Genomic DNA, 18,739 nt, shown 5'->3' with positions numbered 1-18,739 from the left:
ACCCACTAAATTAAAAATTAAAAGTGCTAGCATGTGTATGGAGACACTGGGACTCAATACACTGTGGAACTGTAAAATGGAAGAGCCACTTTGGAAAATGGTTTGACAGTTTCTGCTAAAGTTATACATAGTATTAATATGTGACCCAGTCATTCCCACCCTAGGTATTTATGAATATTTATAGAAGCCTTATACAGAATAGCCAAAAACTGGAAACAATTAGTTGTTGAAAAGACCATCAACTGGTGAATAAATAAAACTGGGGCCGGGCACAGTGGCTCATGCCTGTAATCCTAGTACTTTGGGAGCCGGAGGCGGGCAGATCACCTGAGGTCAAGAGTTTGAGATCAGCCTGGCCAACATGGTGAAATCCCATCTCTACTAAAAATATAAAAATTAGCTGGGCATGGTGGTGTGTACCTGTAATCCCAGCTACTCGGGAGGCAGAAGAATTGCTTGAACCTGGGAGGCAGAGGTTGCAATGAGCCGAGATCATGCCACTGCACTCCAGCCTGGGTGACAGAGTGAGACTCCTCCTCATAAATAAATAAATAAATAAATAAATAAATAAATAAATAAAACTGGGACACTTAGCCATAAAAAGGAACAAGCTACTGTTACATGTGATAACCTGGATGAATCCCAAAAGTCTAATGCTAAGAAAAATAAGCCAGACACAAAAAACTACATACTGCATGATGCCATTTATATGACATTCTGGAAAAGGTGAAATGAAGGGGACGGAAATCAGTGCAGTGGTGACCAGTGGTCATGGGTGGAGGGGATGACAGACTGAAAAGGAGCATGGCAGTGGTAGATACACATGTGTATCCATTTGTCAAAACTCATCATACTTTTGTAAAGGGGAAGTCTTACTGTGGTAAATTACACATCAATAAATCTGAACCAAATAAACTGCCTTCTATTATCATAATTAACATACCTCACAAGTTATAACTTGGAAGACCTAAGAACTGGATAGTGTAAAGCCTGATTACTGTGTGATCTCCTTGGAAGAGGAATAGTAGATAGATATTCATTACCACTTATAAATTCCACAAACAACTGCAGCCTTAACTCTGCAGGGCTCCCATGAGCCACAACAAACATTTACCGAGTGCCTATCACATGCCAGGTGTGTTCCAGACCTTAGAGATTCAGTGGTGAACAACAGAAGCAAAGTTCCTTCATTCATGGGGCTCCTATTCTACCAGGGATGGGAAACAGACAAATAATAGTGGGTCGTTCAAGCAGTGGGTGGTGGTGGTAGGATTGATGAAGAAAAATAAAGCAGAGTAAGGGGACAGAGAGTAATGGGGCGGAAGTTATTCCTTTCTGATGAAGCATCTTCAGAACAATGAACTGAGAGAGTGGACCATATGCTACCCACAAAGGGGAGGCTTAAATGACAGCTGGGATTATAAAATTACTTTTACTCTTCCCTAAACCAAAACCTGGAATACCAGACAGCAGACAGATTCAGTGATGCTGGCAAAAGAAATACACACACACACACACGTTCACAGGAAGCTGGCTGGGAAGCGGGAAATGATGACCCTAGTTAGCACCTGGCACATGTTCTCCCACCTCTTCCTCACCAAAATGTGCCCTTTCAAACTTGACATGCACATTTCCAGGAGAGATGAGAATTATAAAGAAGAAGAAAGGGGGAGAGACGATGACACTAAAAAGACAAGATAGGAGGATTTTTCCCCATTTGGCATAGCTAAAAGAAAAACAAGAACTCCTTCCCGTGACTGCTCTCTACCCTTCTACAGCACTAAATCTGTCTATGGAAACATAGTGAGGAAAGACAGTGCATGTATCTGTACAGCTACCAGAAACTGTTTGCTTGTGCAGTAACAAAAGGGCTGGCTGGTCTTTTTCCTTCCCGCAAGAACACTGCCAATACGTGAGCTTTAGTGCTGGGCTCGCATCTAAGGGTGACAATCAGCCCTCATGCCTGAACCAGGGCAGGTTCCAGAAGAGGGAGTCTCCAAGCAGGGATCATACAAGCGTCACATCTCACTGGGACAGAGAAATTGGCCCCTCCGGGTGGAAGAGGAGAGGCTTCCACAAAGTCATTCTCCATCTGACTGTCATATTAGTAGATAAAATCTCTTGGAATGTTGAAGACTCATTCCCACTACACCCCTGCTGCAATCTTATAGACAGAGAAGCTGAGGCCTCCCCCAAAGCAAGTGACTAGTGCTAGCATTAGAGCTGGTTTCTCAAGAAATAACTTTTTCAACAACTCTTATATGCCCCTTCCCACTTAGCTATTTCTCCTATGATTTTGTTGTTCTGAATGCATTTCTCAGTTTCATCCAAATAGTTCACATACCCAAAATGTACAGTTAGCAACAATTTCATCTTTCAAAAACAGTAATTATATGGCAGCTATTTCAATAAACCTTAAAAACAAACAAGGGAGTATGTGTGTGTGTGTATGTGCGTGTATTCCACTTTGTTCAACAAACTTCCAAAAACTTACCAGAAGTGAGATGGAAGTTGAAATTTCCAACAACAGCTATCAATATCTCTCTTTTTTATTATCTCATTTTATTTTTTAGATGTAGTCTCACTCTGGTGCCCAGGCTGGAGTGCAGTGGTGTGATCTCAGCTCACTGCAACCTCTGCCTCCCAGGTTCAAGTGATTCTCCTGCCTCAGCCTCCGGAGTAGCCGGGATTACAGGTGCCCACCACCAGGCCCAGCTAACTTTTTTGTATTTTTAATGGAGACAGGGTTTCAACATGTTGGCCAGGCTGGTTTCAAACTCCTGACCTCAAGTGATCTACCCGCCTCAGCCTCCCAAAGTACTGGGATTGCAAGTGTGAGCTACCACATCCGGCCTCAGTATCTCTCTTGATGAGGTTGCTTCTAGATGTCTTTTTAATAATTGAGGTATAACAAATAAAAATGTTACATATTTACAGTGTTCTAGATGTCTTATATCAAAAACAGCTTGCCAGTAAACTACAAAGCAGGAGGTGGATTTAACTATATCAGATATGAACCGAAAATACATTGGTGCCAAAGCTCTGATTGCCTATTCATGAGATGTTGACGCAAAAGCAAGAATCACAGATATGACTCATGTGCCTCATCTCCAGAGAGATGCACAGGGTCCTATAATATTAGGACATGAAACTTCTAAGCCCAACAGAACATGCTTGCTTTGGAAAAGGTCTGTTCTCTAATTGCCTCTCTGACCATGTGTCTTTGGATCGGTAGCCACGTTGAGGCACAAGCCTAACAAGGTTACTGAAGGCCAAGAGACCTGGAAAGAACAGGTTCACTGCACTCATGATTAAAGACAGATCGTGGCTGCTGTGGGGGTGGGAGGGGATTTTGAGTCATCCTGCAATTTCTCCCAGGCTGACCCATCAGTTTAATTGAGCCTGAAGCTAATTTGACTGCCTCAGTTTAAATTTTCTGGCCTCCGGATGCTACTGGGCCCTCTATCCTTAAGGGTATCCTTGCTAGGACAGCCTTCAATTACACCTTCTCACACTCCTGTAACATTCCATAGACCACAATTCCAGGGAAACTGCCTTGAGTTAGGCGGCCTTGCAGAAGGGTCATGGGCTGGTACTCCCCCCTGAAACTGTGTTCCTATTTTTAATGGCAACATTTTAATAGTCAAATTTGAGAAGCCAAAAGGGGTAAGAAATCCTCCAAGGTAAGTCCGGGTGTGGTGGCTCACGCCTGTAATCCCAGCACTTTGGGAGGCCGAGGCGGGCGGATCACGAGGTCAGAAGATCGAGACCATCCTGGCTAACACGGTGAAACCCCGTCTCTACTAAAAATACAAAAAATTAGCTGGGCGTGGTGGTGGTCGCCTGTAGTCCCAGCTACTTGGGAGGCTGAAGCAAGAGAATGGCGTAAACCCCAGAGGGCGGAGCCTGCAGTGAGCTGAGATCGCGCCACTGCACTCCAGCCTGGGCGACAGCAAGACTCCGTCTCAAAAAAAAAAAGAAATCCTCCAAGGTAAAAGTCAAGGATGAAATGACGTTATGCAATCATTCCAGAGGAATTCTATCATTCTAAAGGAGGTTCTGCTATCACATTGCCCATTTAAAAATATATAGACCCAATGAATTTCATTAATTCCAATAATCTGTAACTTGGGTGCAGTTTTTAAAGTACCAAATGCATCATACTTACTTGTTAGTTACAATAATAGGTAACTGTACTTCCTTCTTTCACTTGAATATATATCCAATTTCCTAGACAAAATTATTGCTAATAGCTAATTTTCAAAATAAGGGCTATGAATTTGTAAAAACTGAAACAAGAAATCCATGAATATTGTACAAATCTATAAGTAGCTTTTGAGAAGCATAATTCTTCATGTTGTCAACAATATAATTTTATAGGAGATCCTGACCGGGTGTGGTGGCTCATGCTTGTATTCCTAGCACCTTGGGAGGCTGAGGCAGCAGGATCGCTTGAGCCCATGAGTTTGAGGCTGCAGTGAGTTATGATCACACCACCATACTCCAACCTGGGCGACAGTGCAAGACCCTGTCTCAAAAATAAAAAACAAATAAATAAGGAGATCCTAAAGGTTTAACTCCATCTATATCATGTCACTGATACTTGGACAACCAAAGACCCTATTTATCACCCTCAACATACCCGTTGCCACCAGCTAAATGGTCTCGGGGCTTCTAAACCTCACAAGAGCCAGGATTTCTGAAAGCAGATCTGTCCTGTACCCAAGTCCTTGTTTCATCACTGTAGAACAACGAAGAAACTCTAACAAAATGTTAGAGATAGACTCTCTTCCCCTGCTGATTTCCACTAAGCAAACACCAAGCAACCTTCAAAGGAAGACTTCAGCAAACAATACCACTATTTGCCTTTTCCCTGGTCGTATGTAGCACACAGAAAAAAAGAACCTTTCCTCTAGAAAAGAAATCAACCTTTCAACATTCTATGTTATAGAAAAAAATCAATTTTTTTCAGCCACAATCATAACACCAGAATAAAAGAGATCTGAAGGGAAGGGATTAGTGAATTCATAAACACCCTGAGCTACAAAAACACGAGCAGGCAAGCCTCTATCAGCAATCCTTTATTTGCAGAAAAACTTGGCTGGATAATGTTCCCTGCTGTTATAGGACAGTTTTCCAAGAGAATTTTGGGAGAAATGGTTTAGTGATTGTATCACCAAAGATCATTTTGTTTGGATTACATCTCTGAAGAACCAACCTTCAAGTCTTCAGATGTTCAACCAAGTTCTTCAGATGTTCAATCAAGTCTTCAGATGTTCAACCTTCTCCCAACCTGAAGGATTTATCTTTATGAAAGTGCTCAAAGCATTTGGGGGGGCAGACAAACCCAAATCTTAGTCGCTGTCTTTATTTCTTTTCCTTTGGGTCTATTCTACTATGCAGAAAACTCCCCAAATCCTTAACTCCTTTGTTGTCTTGAGTTAATTGTTTCAGCAGGAAGAAAGGAGGTTTTAGAGTCAGAGAAAGCTGGGTTTGAATCCTGACTCTGCTACTCACCAGCTCTGGAACCCTAGGGACTCTGAGCCCCTGTATCTTCTCCAAAAAATAGAGCTGATAATGTATGTAAAACATTTATCCAGTTCCTGGAACAAAGTAAGTGTACAGTAGCTATTATCATGATTAATTCTGCCAATTTCACAGAGTGAAGTATTCATCAAGGGTGGGGCACAGAGTGGGTGGTTTATTAAAGGAATCTCTTTTCTGTATTCTCTGTCCACAGAAGAAACTATGTCTCTTAAGGGCCATTCCAGAGCAAACTGGAGCGCTCTCCAGTACCCAGTGCATTGGTAGAGGTGAAAGCATTACACGGTATCCTGTTGCCACTTCTGACCATTGTTTTACTATAAAACCCCCCTCTTGGGGGTCCTCGCCACTCACTTATCCTATTTTCTCTACATTCTCACGGAGGTTGTGCCTATTCTCCATAGCACACTGCCACATCCCTACAAGTTTTTATTTTATTTGTTTGTTTATTTATTTATTTATTTATTTATTGAGACGGAGTCTAGCTCTGTCACCCAGGCTGGAGTACAGTGGCGCGATCTCGGCTCAGTGCAAGCTCCGCCTCCCGGGTTCACGCCATTCTCCTGCCTCAGCCTCCCGAGTAGTTGGGACTGTGAGTAGCTGGGACTACAGACGCCTGCCAACACGCCCGGCTAATTTTTTGTATTTTTAGTAGAGACGGGGTTTCACCGTGTTAGCCAGGATGGTCTCGATCTCCTGACCTCGTGATCCACCCACCTCGGCCTCCCAAAGTGCTGGGATTACAGACGTGAGCCACCACACCCGGCCCCCTACAAGTTTTTAGCACCTGATTCAGTTCTCCTGTCCATCCCATTTCTTTCAGCTTCTATGTCCATTAGAAATCTCTATTAGAAATCTGAGCCTTGGCCAGGCGCGGTGGCTCATGCCTGTAATCCCTGCACTTTGGGAGGCCGAGGCAGGTGATCACCTGAGGTCAGGAGTTTGAGAACAGCCTGGTCAACATGATAAAGCCCCATCTCTACTAAAAATACAAAAAAGTAGCTGGGCATGGTAGTGGGTGCCTGTAATCTCAGCTACTCAGGAGGCTGAGGCAGGAGACCATCAAGTGAGACCATCAAGTCTCAGTTGAACCCGGGAGGCAGAGGTTGCAGTGAGCCGAGATCATGTCATTGAACTCCAGCCTGGGCAACGAGAGTGAAACTCCATCTTTAAAAAAAAAAAAAAAGAGAGATAGAGAGAAATCTGAGCCTTATAATTCCTCCAGCTTTTCAGCTCTACCTACAGTGTACTAGTGTACTAACTTATCAGTGATCCCTGATAAATTCAGCCATGTGCAACAAGCTACTGTGTCTCACCATCTTCCTACTCTCCACTACACTGAACCCACCATGACGCAGTGCTCCACAAACATATGTAGAATGGAAGTAAAACCTCAGGGATAAGAAAAGATAGTTAAAGCAGATTCACTACAGTAACAAACCAGTCAAGAAATTTCACTGAAAGTAAAGGTTTGGGTGACAAAATTTCCAGCTGTGTTCTAAGAAACATAAGTTCAAGCAGGAGTGCATTTAATCTGATTTTTCCTCAAAGCCTCTCTAATTTGTAGGGAAGGACATTCATTTTCATTAACTTCATGTGAGCTAGAGAGAATCTGTGATTGAGGCTCTAAAACCCCTGGTAAACATGCCAGCAAGCAAGGGCACCTCCCCTGGAGGTTCAACCTAGAATACAAGACTGTCAGCATTGGTAAGGAGCCTTGAACTCTAAACCCATAGGCTCAAGTCAGGAACTCAGGAGGCCTATCAACACCTGGATACAATTTTGCCACCTTAACACTTTATTCCCTTTACTTGTGCCAAACTGAGTTATTCAGTCTCCAGGATCTTGTCCAGTTCTAGTTCATACAGTATCAGCAGCCTTCTCCAGAAGATCCTTTCACCAGCCAGCTCTTGAGACAGTCATATGTCATGTGTGCAAGATACTTCTATTTCTGCAGCCCGGCGAGGGCCAGCTAACTCGGTTAGTGACAATTTAATCAAAGTTCCAGGGCAAGCACAGAGACTCAGAGTCTAAGTCTTGCCCTCCAAAACTTTACAACCAAACTCCTTCTTTAGAATAACCAAAACAAACTTTCTCGCTGGCTGCCTCAGTAAATGAAGAGAAGAAACGGGAAGAAGATCACAAGTTTAAATCCACTTACTTGTGATTCTGAAAAACAAAAACTTAAGGGTGTTTTTCTTTAAAAATTGACTACATGAACTCTATTATATGAGATCTCAGAGGATCCTACAAAAAGATCCGCATTATTCCAATATTATCAAGATTCTGAGTGTTCCTTATAGAAAGAACTACTGTTATTAAGATTTTCACAAATCAAACATTCTGTGTGCCAAAGAACAAAGTGGGAAAAATGGAACAAAAGTGGGAATAGGCCGGGCGCGGTGGCTCATGCCTGTAATCCCAGCACTTTGGGAGGCCGAGATGGGTGGATCACGAGGACAGGAGATCGAGACCATCTTGGCTAACACGGTGAAACCCCGTTTCTACTAAAAATACAAAAAATTAGCCGGGCGTGTTGGCAGGCGTCTGTAGTCCCAGCTACTCATAGTCCCAGCTACTCGGGAGCCTGAGGCAGGAGAATGGTGTGAACCCAGGAGGCGGAGCTCGCAGTGAGCTGAGATCGCGCCACTGCACTCCAACCTGGTGGACATAGCGAGACTCCATCTCAAAAAAAAAAAAAAAACAAAAGTGGGAATAATTCCCAAAAATGGAATTATTAGGTTGCATTTTTGGTAGCATCATTTTCTCAACCGTAGCTTTGAAAAATTCACACAATCCAATCCCCCAAGCAACAACGCGCTAAGTGTTTACATCAGGTGAGAGCTTGTGTTGGTCACATATGCTATGAACTAGAATTGGACAATGTCCCAAAACGGAGTGCCATCTGGGGTCAGAGTGCCATGCTCTTCTCTGCAGACTCCAGGGACATATCCACTCTGCTTAATGGAAGCCACTGGAACCAAGTGTCAGACAGCCCTCTATTTGCTCCACAGAGAAGAAAGCCATGCTCTGATCACGTGTAATGTGACTGGAATTGTAAACTGAAAAATGGCACTAATTCCACTAAATTTGCAAATCCTGCAACAAGACTGACAACTGAATAAACAATACTTGACCAAAGACTTTCTTTCTCGTGAACTCAAGATTTTCACTATAATTAACTCAATCATTAAAGTAAAAAAAAAAAAAAAGAAAAACCCTGCCTTGATTCACAGTTAATTTTAAGCAGCCAACAACAACATCGGGTTTCATGATTTTGCATAAAGAAACAGCCTTTAGGAAATCCTCAACATTCAGGATTTTGTTCTGATTCAAACTTACAAAGAACAATTTTTATTTGAGAGAAACAAAAAATTCCAATTGAAAAACGCCTTAAGATTCAAATTGGACCAACAGACAGGAGAAATAAATGAGGCCAGTCCAATATTTAACATTTCAGTGTCCATTTTAAGCTGAAAGGAACAGACGTCTAGAGACACAATTTCTTCTTTCTCTCCTATAAAGGGCACTGTAATAGTTATCCTAAATTCTGGTATAGAATGAAGAAGCCTGGATTAAAGAGGCAAGAGACTAAGATTTTAATTTGCAGTTAATGGCAGCTGGAGAATAAATTTAGCAAGCCATTCTACTACCACTGTGGGTAATGGAACAGAAAACAAGTCTTTTTTTTTTTTTCTTTTCCTTTCTTGACACAGAGTTTCACTCTGTCGCCCAGGCTAGAGGGCAGTGGCACGATCTCCACTCACTGCAACTTCAGCCTCCTGGGTTCAAGCAATTCTCCTGCCTCCACCTCCCAAAGTGCTGTGATTACAGGTGTGAGTCACCGCGCCCAGCCAGAAAACATGTCTTTCTGCTGAAGAAGCTGAAGTGGATGACCTTCTGAGTCTAAGAAAACTGTTTGGGGCTTGGGTATCCAGTAGCCATGGAATATACATCCCAAAGAGCATAAGAAACTGTAACACTAGACCCCAACCTCAAAAATATGTTGCTATTTCCTCCCACATTGCTGGTAGGGGTGCAAACTGGGGCACTTTGGCAACTTACATTAAAACACTATGAGAGAACAGTGGAAGCATTCCTTAAAAGTTCTAGGAAAGGTGTTATGGAGGAGGTAGCATGAGAAATTCAGCCAAGTGGGAAAAGCACAAACCTGGGAGTCAGACAAGAGTTTGAATCCCTGGCTCTGCCATTAGCCAAATATGGAACCATGAACAAGTTATTTAACTTCTCCTTGGGTCAGGTGCATCATCTGAAATATGGGGCTAATATAATAATAGGCAAGCTCAGTATTTCCCCAAATGTGGGAGAGTTACACAGGATGAATTTAAGTGCTATTCAGAGGATTTTAGGAGATGAACAAGCACAGTATTAAACATTGAACCACATCATGAGAAAATATGGTTCTTTTCAGCAGTTCTTCAGCCTATATAACATTCTTAGTACATTAAGGAGTAAGTGGCCGGGTGCGGTGGCTCACGCCTCTGATTCTAGCACTTTGGGAGGCCACGGTGGGTGGATCACCTGAGGTCAGGAGTTGGAGACCAGCCTGGCCAACATGGCGAAACCTCATCTCTACTAAAAATACAAAAATTAGCCGGGTGTGGTGGCACGCACCTGCAATCCCAGCTACTAGGGAGGCTGAGGCAGGAGAATCGCTTGAACCCAGGAGGAAGAGGTTGCAGTGAGCCCAGGTGGTGCCACTGCACTCTAGCCTGGGCAACAGAGCAAGACTCGTCTCAAAAAAAAAAGGGGGTAAGCTTTTGTTTAGTCTTCTTTTTGACACCTCTTTAATGCTTGCTAATTCCCTTTTCAACAAAGAGAAGTCTCATGGTCAGCTGGGGCCTTTGGGAACCAATAGTTCATCTTATACATAGACTACAAGAAAAATAATTTGTCTTCATCCTAATTATTTTTAAAATTACTTTTCATTTATGATAACTCATATTGGTTTTCCAATTGAAGGTCAAATATAAAGTTATTTTTAAATATATTGATGATTATAAAAACGTGAGTCAACTTGAGTGGGCTGAAATGTTACCTATCTCAGAGTTCCAGTGAAAATTAAACGAGATCATATATAAGAAGAACTAGCCCATGCTGTGTTCCATCACCCACAGTCTGGTTGATGGGTAAAATTTCAGTAGGTGAGGAATATGAGTAGAAGATCGAGTGTCAACCAAGGCAAATACATGAGATGGATATGAGATTCCAGAACAATAAGGAGCCAAACAATACCAGGAAGGGGTTCTTAAAGTAGAAGGTGAAAACCTGTAGACAGACTCATCTAACAGGTACTAAACCATACTATATGTTAATCAGTCTGGTGAGAAAACCAGGTGTAGTTCCTTCGAGCATGTGTCTTATAATCCAGGACAAAACTATCAAAATGGGTCACAGTCTTATTTAAAAGAGCCTTGAACGCCAAGCAAAAAGAGATCATTAATGGTGGCAGATTCTTAAAAGTCTCTCGACCTCTGTCCAGCACCTAGTACTTTCCACAACCTGGCATCCTACAAGAATTTTGCAAATGTTTAACAAACATTTGCTGAACAAATAAATTTCCGTTTAATAGCACTGTAGGTGTATTAGTGCATTTAATTTTGAAATATAAATATGTATTGTTGTTGTTAATATCGTATCTTCTTCTTCCTTCTCTCTCACAGTACCAGACAACAGCCTAACCCCAACTAAGGTAAACTCTGCCACCAAACATGCCTGGGGGTGGAGAAGGATCTGCAGATCAGTGTAAGCTCATGGGTCTGGGCCTTCACTTTCTCTCTGCCTTTCCAAGGAAAGCTGCTGCTTGCATCAGTGTTGCCTTTATGTCAAAGTGTGTCACCTAAATACCAGATCCAACAGATTCAAGCCACCACCCTCCAAAGACTTGCTTCTTGAAGAAAACAAGCTTGGTTTGACTCTTGTCAAAAACAATTACTCCCAACCTGGCATCCTACAAGAATTTTGCAAAAGCAAGGGTGAACAGGGATATGACAACCAAACATCTTCCTAGCAGCTCCTTCCCCCTCCCTGCGCCTGGCCAGAAACCTCTTCCTCCTTTTACTCCTTCTTTCCACTCCTAATTTGTTATGATCTCTCAAACAACAAATTTGGGACAATGCTTTAGAAAGCTTTGTGTCTTACCCACCTACCCCCAGTGACAGTCTTCTGAGATACTTAAAACTATCCTCATGAGGTATAGTCCAATTCTCCTCCTAGGATGGGTACTAGCATGCTATTCTTGAAGGATGAATGAGCCTGAAGAGTTGGTTATGTTTTCCTTTGGTCACCTATTGGCTTAACAGGAGTCCACTATAAGAAGCAAAACTTAGGCCAGGCACTGTGGCTCACACCTGTAATCCCAGCACTCTGGGAGGCCGAGGTGGGCGGATCACAAGGTCAGGAGTTCAAGACCAGCCTAGCCACCATAGTGAAACCCTGTCTCTACTAAAAAAATACAAAAATTAGCCGGGCATGGTGGCACGCGCCTATAGTCCCAGCTACTCAGGAGGCTGAGGCAGGAGAACTGCTTGGACCTGGGAGGCGGAGGTTGCAGTGAGCCGAGATGGCGCCACTGCACTCCAGCCTGGGCAACAGAACGAGACTCCGTCTCAAAAAAGAAAAAGCAAAACCTATACCCAAAATGATGTCCAAGATGGAGGGTCCAATTTTATTTTAGAGAGATTTTCCAAATGGTGAGTGAGAAGCAAGAACAGTGTCTCACTAAATCATGTTTACTCAACTGAAACTTATTGAATTAAACCAACTCCTCCTTCCTTTGCATTTCAGATGAGAACCCCTTCTGGTTCTATGATTCAAATCTTCATTCACTCAAAGCAGGTAAATAGGAAATTTCAACAGCTTTCTCTCCTTCCTCTCATTCCATTCTTCTGTCATTGATCTGATCAGGAATGCTCTGAGGCATTCCCTGGTTATTTCTTCTTTACCTCTCAAAATCCACATGGTATGTTACACTAATGCTCAGCATGTTCCTCAGATCTCTAGATGGCTCTAATTAAAGGATCACCCCTTCTTCTGAATACAGACCTGGGGTTAGAGGACATAAGAGCTTGAAGGTCTCTTTAAAAGTCAAGTAGTATCATTTTACAGACCAACAACCTAAAAAGCAGAAAAGTAAAATGACTTGTCCAAGGTCACATGGCTTCTTAATGGATTTGTGGGCATTCATGAACACCCTGTAATTACACATAAAATTTGGATTATATGAGCCCACGTGTATTTTTTCTGAAGAGAAAATCCGTATCTTTCTTCAAAGAAGTCAACAATCTCTTCCCCAAAATATAGTAACCACTGACAATTATATGCATATTTGAAAAAAAGTTTAACTAAAATTTAATTGTTCCAAGTCTGAATAGTAATATGAATTGGTGATCTAGAACAAGAGTGGAACCTAATTTAATCACTGTCATTGTTATCATCTTTTTTTTTTTCATGTCTGGGATATCAATGCAAGTAACATGGGATAAAGACAATTTGATGTAGAAATAAACTATAAAGCAAGATTTTTTTTTTTTTTTTTTTGAGATGGAGTCTCGCTCTGTGCAGTGGCACCATCTCGGCTCACTGAAATCTCTGCCTCCCAGGTTCAAGCAATTCTTCTGCCTAAGCCTCCTGAGTAGCTGGGATTACAGGCTTGCGCCACCACGCCCAGCTAATTTTTGTATTTTTAGTAGAGATGAGGTTTCACCATGTTGGTCAGGCTGGTCTCGAACTCCTGACCTCATGATCTGCTCACCCTGGCCTCCCAAAGTGCTGGAATTATAGGCATGAGCCATCGCGCCCGGCCTAAAGCAAGCTTTTAAAATCACTGAAAACACTCGTATGAATAAATATCACTATAGGCCAAGCATTGTATTATATGGTTCACATTATACACACATGCAAATACCTATTTTACAGATGATGAAACTGAGGCAAAGAGTGATCAGCAACTTGCCTAATGTCAGATATCCATTAGTAATAACCAGAATTCCAATCTACATTAATTTGACTCTGATATCCACGTTCTTCTTCACCAATATTTGCATCTACACTTCAAGATGTCCTAATACTAATAATATATTCTATTTACTTATTTAGGAAGAACTAAATCAACTCTGTAAGGTAGCTTCAAGGAAGTCTTTCATAAATGGTTCAACTACTAAAAAGTTCTTCCTGGGAAATATCATAAACTAAATACCAGCTATCACAAAATATCTGGACTTTAAGACTAGCCAGATAAAATGCTTTGACTTCCAAATGCCTCTTGGAAGTTGGATTTGGCATAGAAAACACTGGGGAATCTTAAACAAACACCCCCCAAGAAAAGACTTTATAGAAGAATAGATCCAATGCATATGAAGTTACTCTGTTTTTTTTAAAAGTGTTTAAATCTCTAAATTACTTAGTGAGTCATCTCACTCTTATTAACAAAAATAAATTAATATACAACTCAAAGTACTTGAATATGGAATGCCACAGACTAGAGCATTTTCTTAAATCACAGCTGCCTCAGAAACGGAAATGAAACTGTGCGAAACAGAAATGTTTGTTCTACAAAAAGCAACCTGGCCTAAATAACTTAAGTATGCACTAAAATTTCTCAGTCTAACATAAACCTAGCCTTAACTACAGTTGTTTCTCATACAATTCTATTTCTAATGCTTTTCTGTGATTATCCTGTTATCTTAAGTAGTCTTTTAGAAGACAGGAAGCAAACATGAGCTTCCCATTCTCCTTGTTGGACTTATTCAAGTCAGTATTTATTAAATTTTTTCCATATTAAGTGGGATGAATTAAGGCCAGGGGAGAATGAATCAAAGACCTCCCTCTAGAGAAGCATACACTCAAGAGGAAGACAAATAAATGTTAACTATAATAAAAAACAGAATTAAATACATGACACAAAGAGTGCTGTAATCCAAGTCTAATGGAAGCAAAAAGGGGATCTTACTTTCAACTCAGTGATGGGAAGGAGTGAATCCAGAAGAGCTTCATGAGGAGGGAAGCATTTAAATCAGGTCTTAAAGGAGGTTTGCAAAAGCTAAAGGGTTTTGTACCAACTTTGTTTTCAATATGGGAAAGACAGGATTTCAAACTTTATTTTGTTTTAGGAACCGAATCCAATGCTCCTCCGTTGTTGGAATAAATGCTCTTTGCCTGAATGCTATTTGTGGTCTTCGTAGAATGGAGAGTAACTGAAGGCCCCACCAGAAATCAATTTTATGTAAGCTTTTCATTCTCTGGCCTCAAGTATTTCTAAAATGTACCTTTCTATGCGGGCTACTTATTCAGGCAACTATTTTCAGGTGAAGATACTCAAATGAAAATAGAGAATCACTTTTGGCTTTTTGCTAATATTTCATTTGTCAAAACTTTGATAGTCTGACAAAGTCTTTACCATGAGATTGGTAAACTCACGGAAGCCAAACTGTCTGGGATGCAACTTCAGCTCCACTACTTACAAACTCCATAATCATCTACCTAGCCCGCCTACACCTCAGTTTCCCATCTATAAAGACAATAAAAGCACTTATTTCACATGGCTCTCATGAGAATGAACTGAGTTATTACAGGGAAAACTTAAAAACATATCCAACATACCATAAATCAATAGCAAATGTAACTATTTTTACCTAGAGGTGTTTTCAAAGAGTTATTTCTAATTCATTATACCAATTAATAAGAAAGGCACTTTCTCATCCTATTTCACTTTTACAAGGCAGACTTTTTTTTCAAGACGGAGTCTCACTCTGTCGTCCAGGTTGGAGTAAAGTGGCACGATCTCAACTCAGTGCAACCTCCGCCTCCCAGGTTCAAGCAATTCTTCTACTTCAGCCTCCCAATCCCAGTAGCTAGGATTACAAGCACCCACCACAACGCCCAGCTAATTTTTGTATTGTTAGTAGAGACGGGGTTTCACCATGTTTGCCAGGCTGGTCTTGAACTCCCGACCTCAAGTGATCCTCCTGCTTTGGCCTCCCAAAGTGCTGGGAATACAAGAGTGAGCCACTGCACCCAGCCAACAAGGCAGACTTTGAAACTGTGTTTATTTTCCAAAAATATATATATCTTAAGAAAAAACTAAATTTGATTTCTAAACAGTAACAGCAGTAACAGAGAAATAGCTTATTTCAAAAGGTCCACAACATCATCAAGGACAGGACAAGCAAGAATCATACTGTATTATAACAAATTTTTACAATTCACCAAAGTTAGGTTTTACAACTAAACTAACAGTTCACTTCTCTTTTTCCTTTGTTTCTTATGCCCTTACAGCCTAATACTCTATCATTCCATTTTCTGTAAATCACACAGGAAAACATTTTGACATCACACAGCTATTTGCAAACATCTGACTGAAGCAATAGTATAGCTTTCATTATGAACCAAGTAAAAAATTACAGTTGAGTAAATTTTATTCTATTCTTTCCAGGATGTTGCAATCCCTACGCAACCAAGGTTTCAAGTTAAACAGAATTTGACTGACCCACTCACAGCAACAAGGAAAATATGATACAGGCTGTAGATTCTGATAAGGATTATAGCAGATGAATGTAGAGAATGTGGTGATCATCCTTGAAAAGCTCCCTGGTTGCAGCAGCTGAAATGTTAGCGCGGGAGTTAAAGAACTCTGGAGCTTACTGGCTGGGTTCAAGTCTTAGCTCTGCCTCTTGCAAGGTATACGGCCAGAGAAAAATTAGCTTCTCATTTACTTAATCTTGTAAACTAGGGACAATAAATGGTTTTGTTGTGAAAATTCAATTAGCATTTGATGATCTGCACAGTGGCTTATGCCTGTAATCCCAGCATTTGGGGAGGCTGATGTGGGAGGATCGCTTGAGCCCAAGAGTTCAAGACCAGTCTGGGCAACATAGTGAGACCTTGTCTTTACAAAAAATTTTAAAAATTTAGCCAGGAGCAGTGGTGCATGCCTGTGGCCCCAGCTCCTTAAGAGGCTGATGTATGAGGATCACGTGAGCGCAGGAGGCTGAGGTTGCAGTGAGCCTTGTCTGTGCAGCTGCACTCCACCCTGTGCAACAGAGCAAGACCCTATCTCAAAATAAATACAATGAATAAACACGTGAAAAACATTTCAAACAGTACTTGCCACACAGTGCTACATAAGTGTCTATTCAACATTGCAATAACTTTGGCCATTCATGGTTGTATCCACATGCAGATATGAAGATGGCTGCATTTTTTAGAGTAGGCCTTCTCTCAGCATAAACAAAACAAGTGTTCAGAATGATCTTTTAAAATTTGATGCTAGAGTAAATGACCATAACAACTACTATAATCGTATTGTTTATTTAGTATCTGGATACTTTAAAAAAATGTATTTGAGGCCGGGTGTGGTTGCTCATGCCTGTAATCCCAGCACTTTGGGAGGCTGAGGCTGGCAGATCACTTGAGGTCAGGAGCTCGAGACCAGCCTGGCCAACATGGTGAAACCCTGTCTCTACTAAAAACACAAAAACTAGCCGGGTGTGGTGGCACGCACCTGTAATCCCAGCTACTCAGGAGGTTGAGGCAGGAGAATCACCTGAACCTGAGAAGTGGAAGTTACAGTGAGCCAAGATCACTCCACTGCGCTCCAGCCTAGGCAAAAGAGCAAGACTCCATCTCAGAAAGAAAAAAAAGTATTTGGTTTTAAAAGTATTTTAGAAATGCGAAAACCACATGCATTTTGATATTTTCTAGACATCTAGATATCTTCATAATTAGAAGAGTCTATCTAAGGTAATGTTCACTTATTCTAGGAGCTAAAAATTAAAACAATGCCACGACCTTAATTTGTAGCCACTAATAATATAGCTTAAGTATCCCGGCTTATGGGAGAGAAGATCTCTTTAAAAAAAAAAAAAAAAAAAGATTTAAATGGAAAAATATCCCAACCACCTCCTCTCCAAAAAGGTTAAGTACTACAGAAGAAAATAAAAAGCTAAGTTGCTGAACTTCTTCAGTTTCATTCATTTTTTTATGTTTACACTGGGACTTCCTTGAGCAGAAGGAACCAATCCTTGAAAACAATCAAGCCCTGATCACTCTTTTCCAGTCCTGCACTAATGCACTGTCTCACACAAACCGAAAATATGTTCTAAGTCAAAATGTGTCCGAGGGTCGGGCGTGGTGCTTCACGCCTGTAATCCCAACTTTGGGAGGCCAAGGCGGGTGGATCAAGAGGTCAGGAGATCGAGACCATCCTGGCCAACATGGTGAAACTCTGTCTCTACTAAAAATGCAAAAATTAGCCAGGCATGGTGGCATGCGCCTGTAGTCCCAGCTACTCAGGAGGCTGAGGCAGGATAATCGCTTGAACCCAGGAGGTGGAGGTTGCAGTCAGCTGATATCGTGCCACTGCATTCCAGCCTGGGCAACAGAGCAAGACTGCATCTCAAAAAAAAAAAAAAAAAAAAAAAAAAAAGTGTCCAGCATCCATTATAGGCCTGCACTCGTAGAAATACGAGGGTTGAGATTTCAAATGCTCGTCTGCAGGGGGGACAACATATCACAGATGTCCAGGTTACAGTCAGATATGTCATTCTGGAACACTATGTGGGTGCTCAAATACAGACTCCTAAACTGCTCTGACAACAGTAGCAATTCTAGTCCCTTAAATGGCTTGTAGTCATCATGAAGGCTGAAGACTCTCTTCCCCGGTCCTTCTGATTGTAAACCAATGTTTTCCTAAAATTCCCTAGCATTAATTATTTTAATGGTTTGTGGAATTATTTAATGGCTTCTGGAAGCACTTGGGAAACAGGCTGACAATGGAAACTTTGTATTTGAAAAATATTGTAATATCTGTAGAGGTTCTACTCAGGAATACTTTCCATGCTTCCATACTTTCTCTGATTTAAGAGAAAGTTTCTCAAGAGAATGATATTCTCAACAGAAACGGAAAGTTTCTCAACAGAAAGCCTCTATTATTTTTGTGGTAGGTATGAGAAGAATAGGCTGAAATAAAAGGGGAGATGAAAACTTAAGGACTTTAAGTTTTGTTTGAAAAGAAGATCATAATTTAAGTCTGGGTTCTAAACTACGGCCGTTAAAAAAAAAAAAAAAGAAAGAAAAAAATCAAGAAAATTCCGCTCTTTAACTTGGGGGAAATTTTTGTGAGGTTCTCTTCATGGGAAGCAGGGATTCCGCCATGGAGGGCAAGTGACTTGCTGAT

At 41.3% G+C, this 18,739-nt stretch overlaps 1 protein-coding gene across 1 annotated transcript in view; it reads right to left on the bottom strand.

Moving 5' to 3' along the window:
* ABCA1 (ATP binding cassette subfamily A member 1) overlaps positions 1–18,739 on the bottom strand; it is a 147,696-nt gene that overhangs the window by 126,904 nt on the left and 2,053 nt on the right. The window lies entirely within an intron of this gene.

This window comes from Symphalangus syndactylus, chromosome 3 (genome assembly GCF_028878055.3).
Source record: "Symphalangus syndactylus isolate Jambi chromosome 3, NHGRI_mSymSyn1-v2.1_pri, whole genome shotgun sequence".
Taxonomy (NCBI): domain Eukaryota; kingdom Metazoa; phylum Chordata; class Mammalia; order Primates; family Hylobatidae; genus Symphalangus; species Symphalangus syndactylus.
The sequence above is the reverse complement of the archived record's forward strand: the minus strand, read 5'-3'. Positions and strand labels throughout refer to the sequence as shown.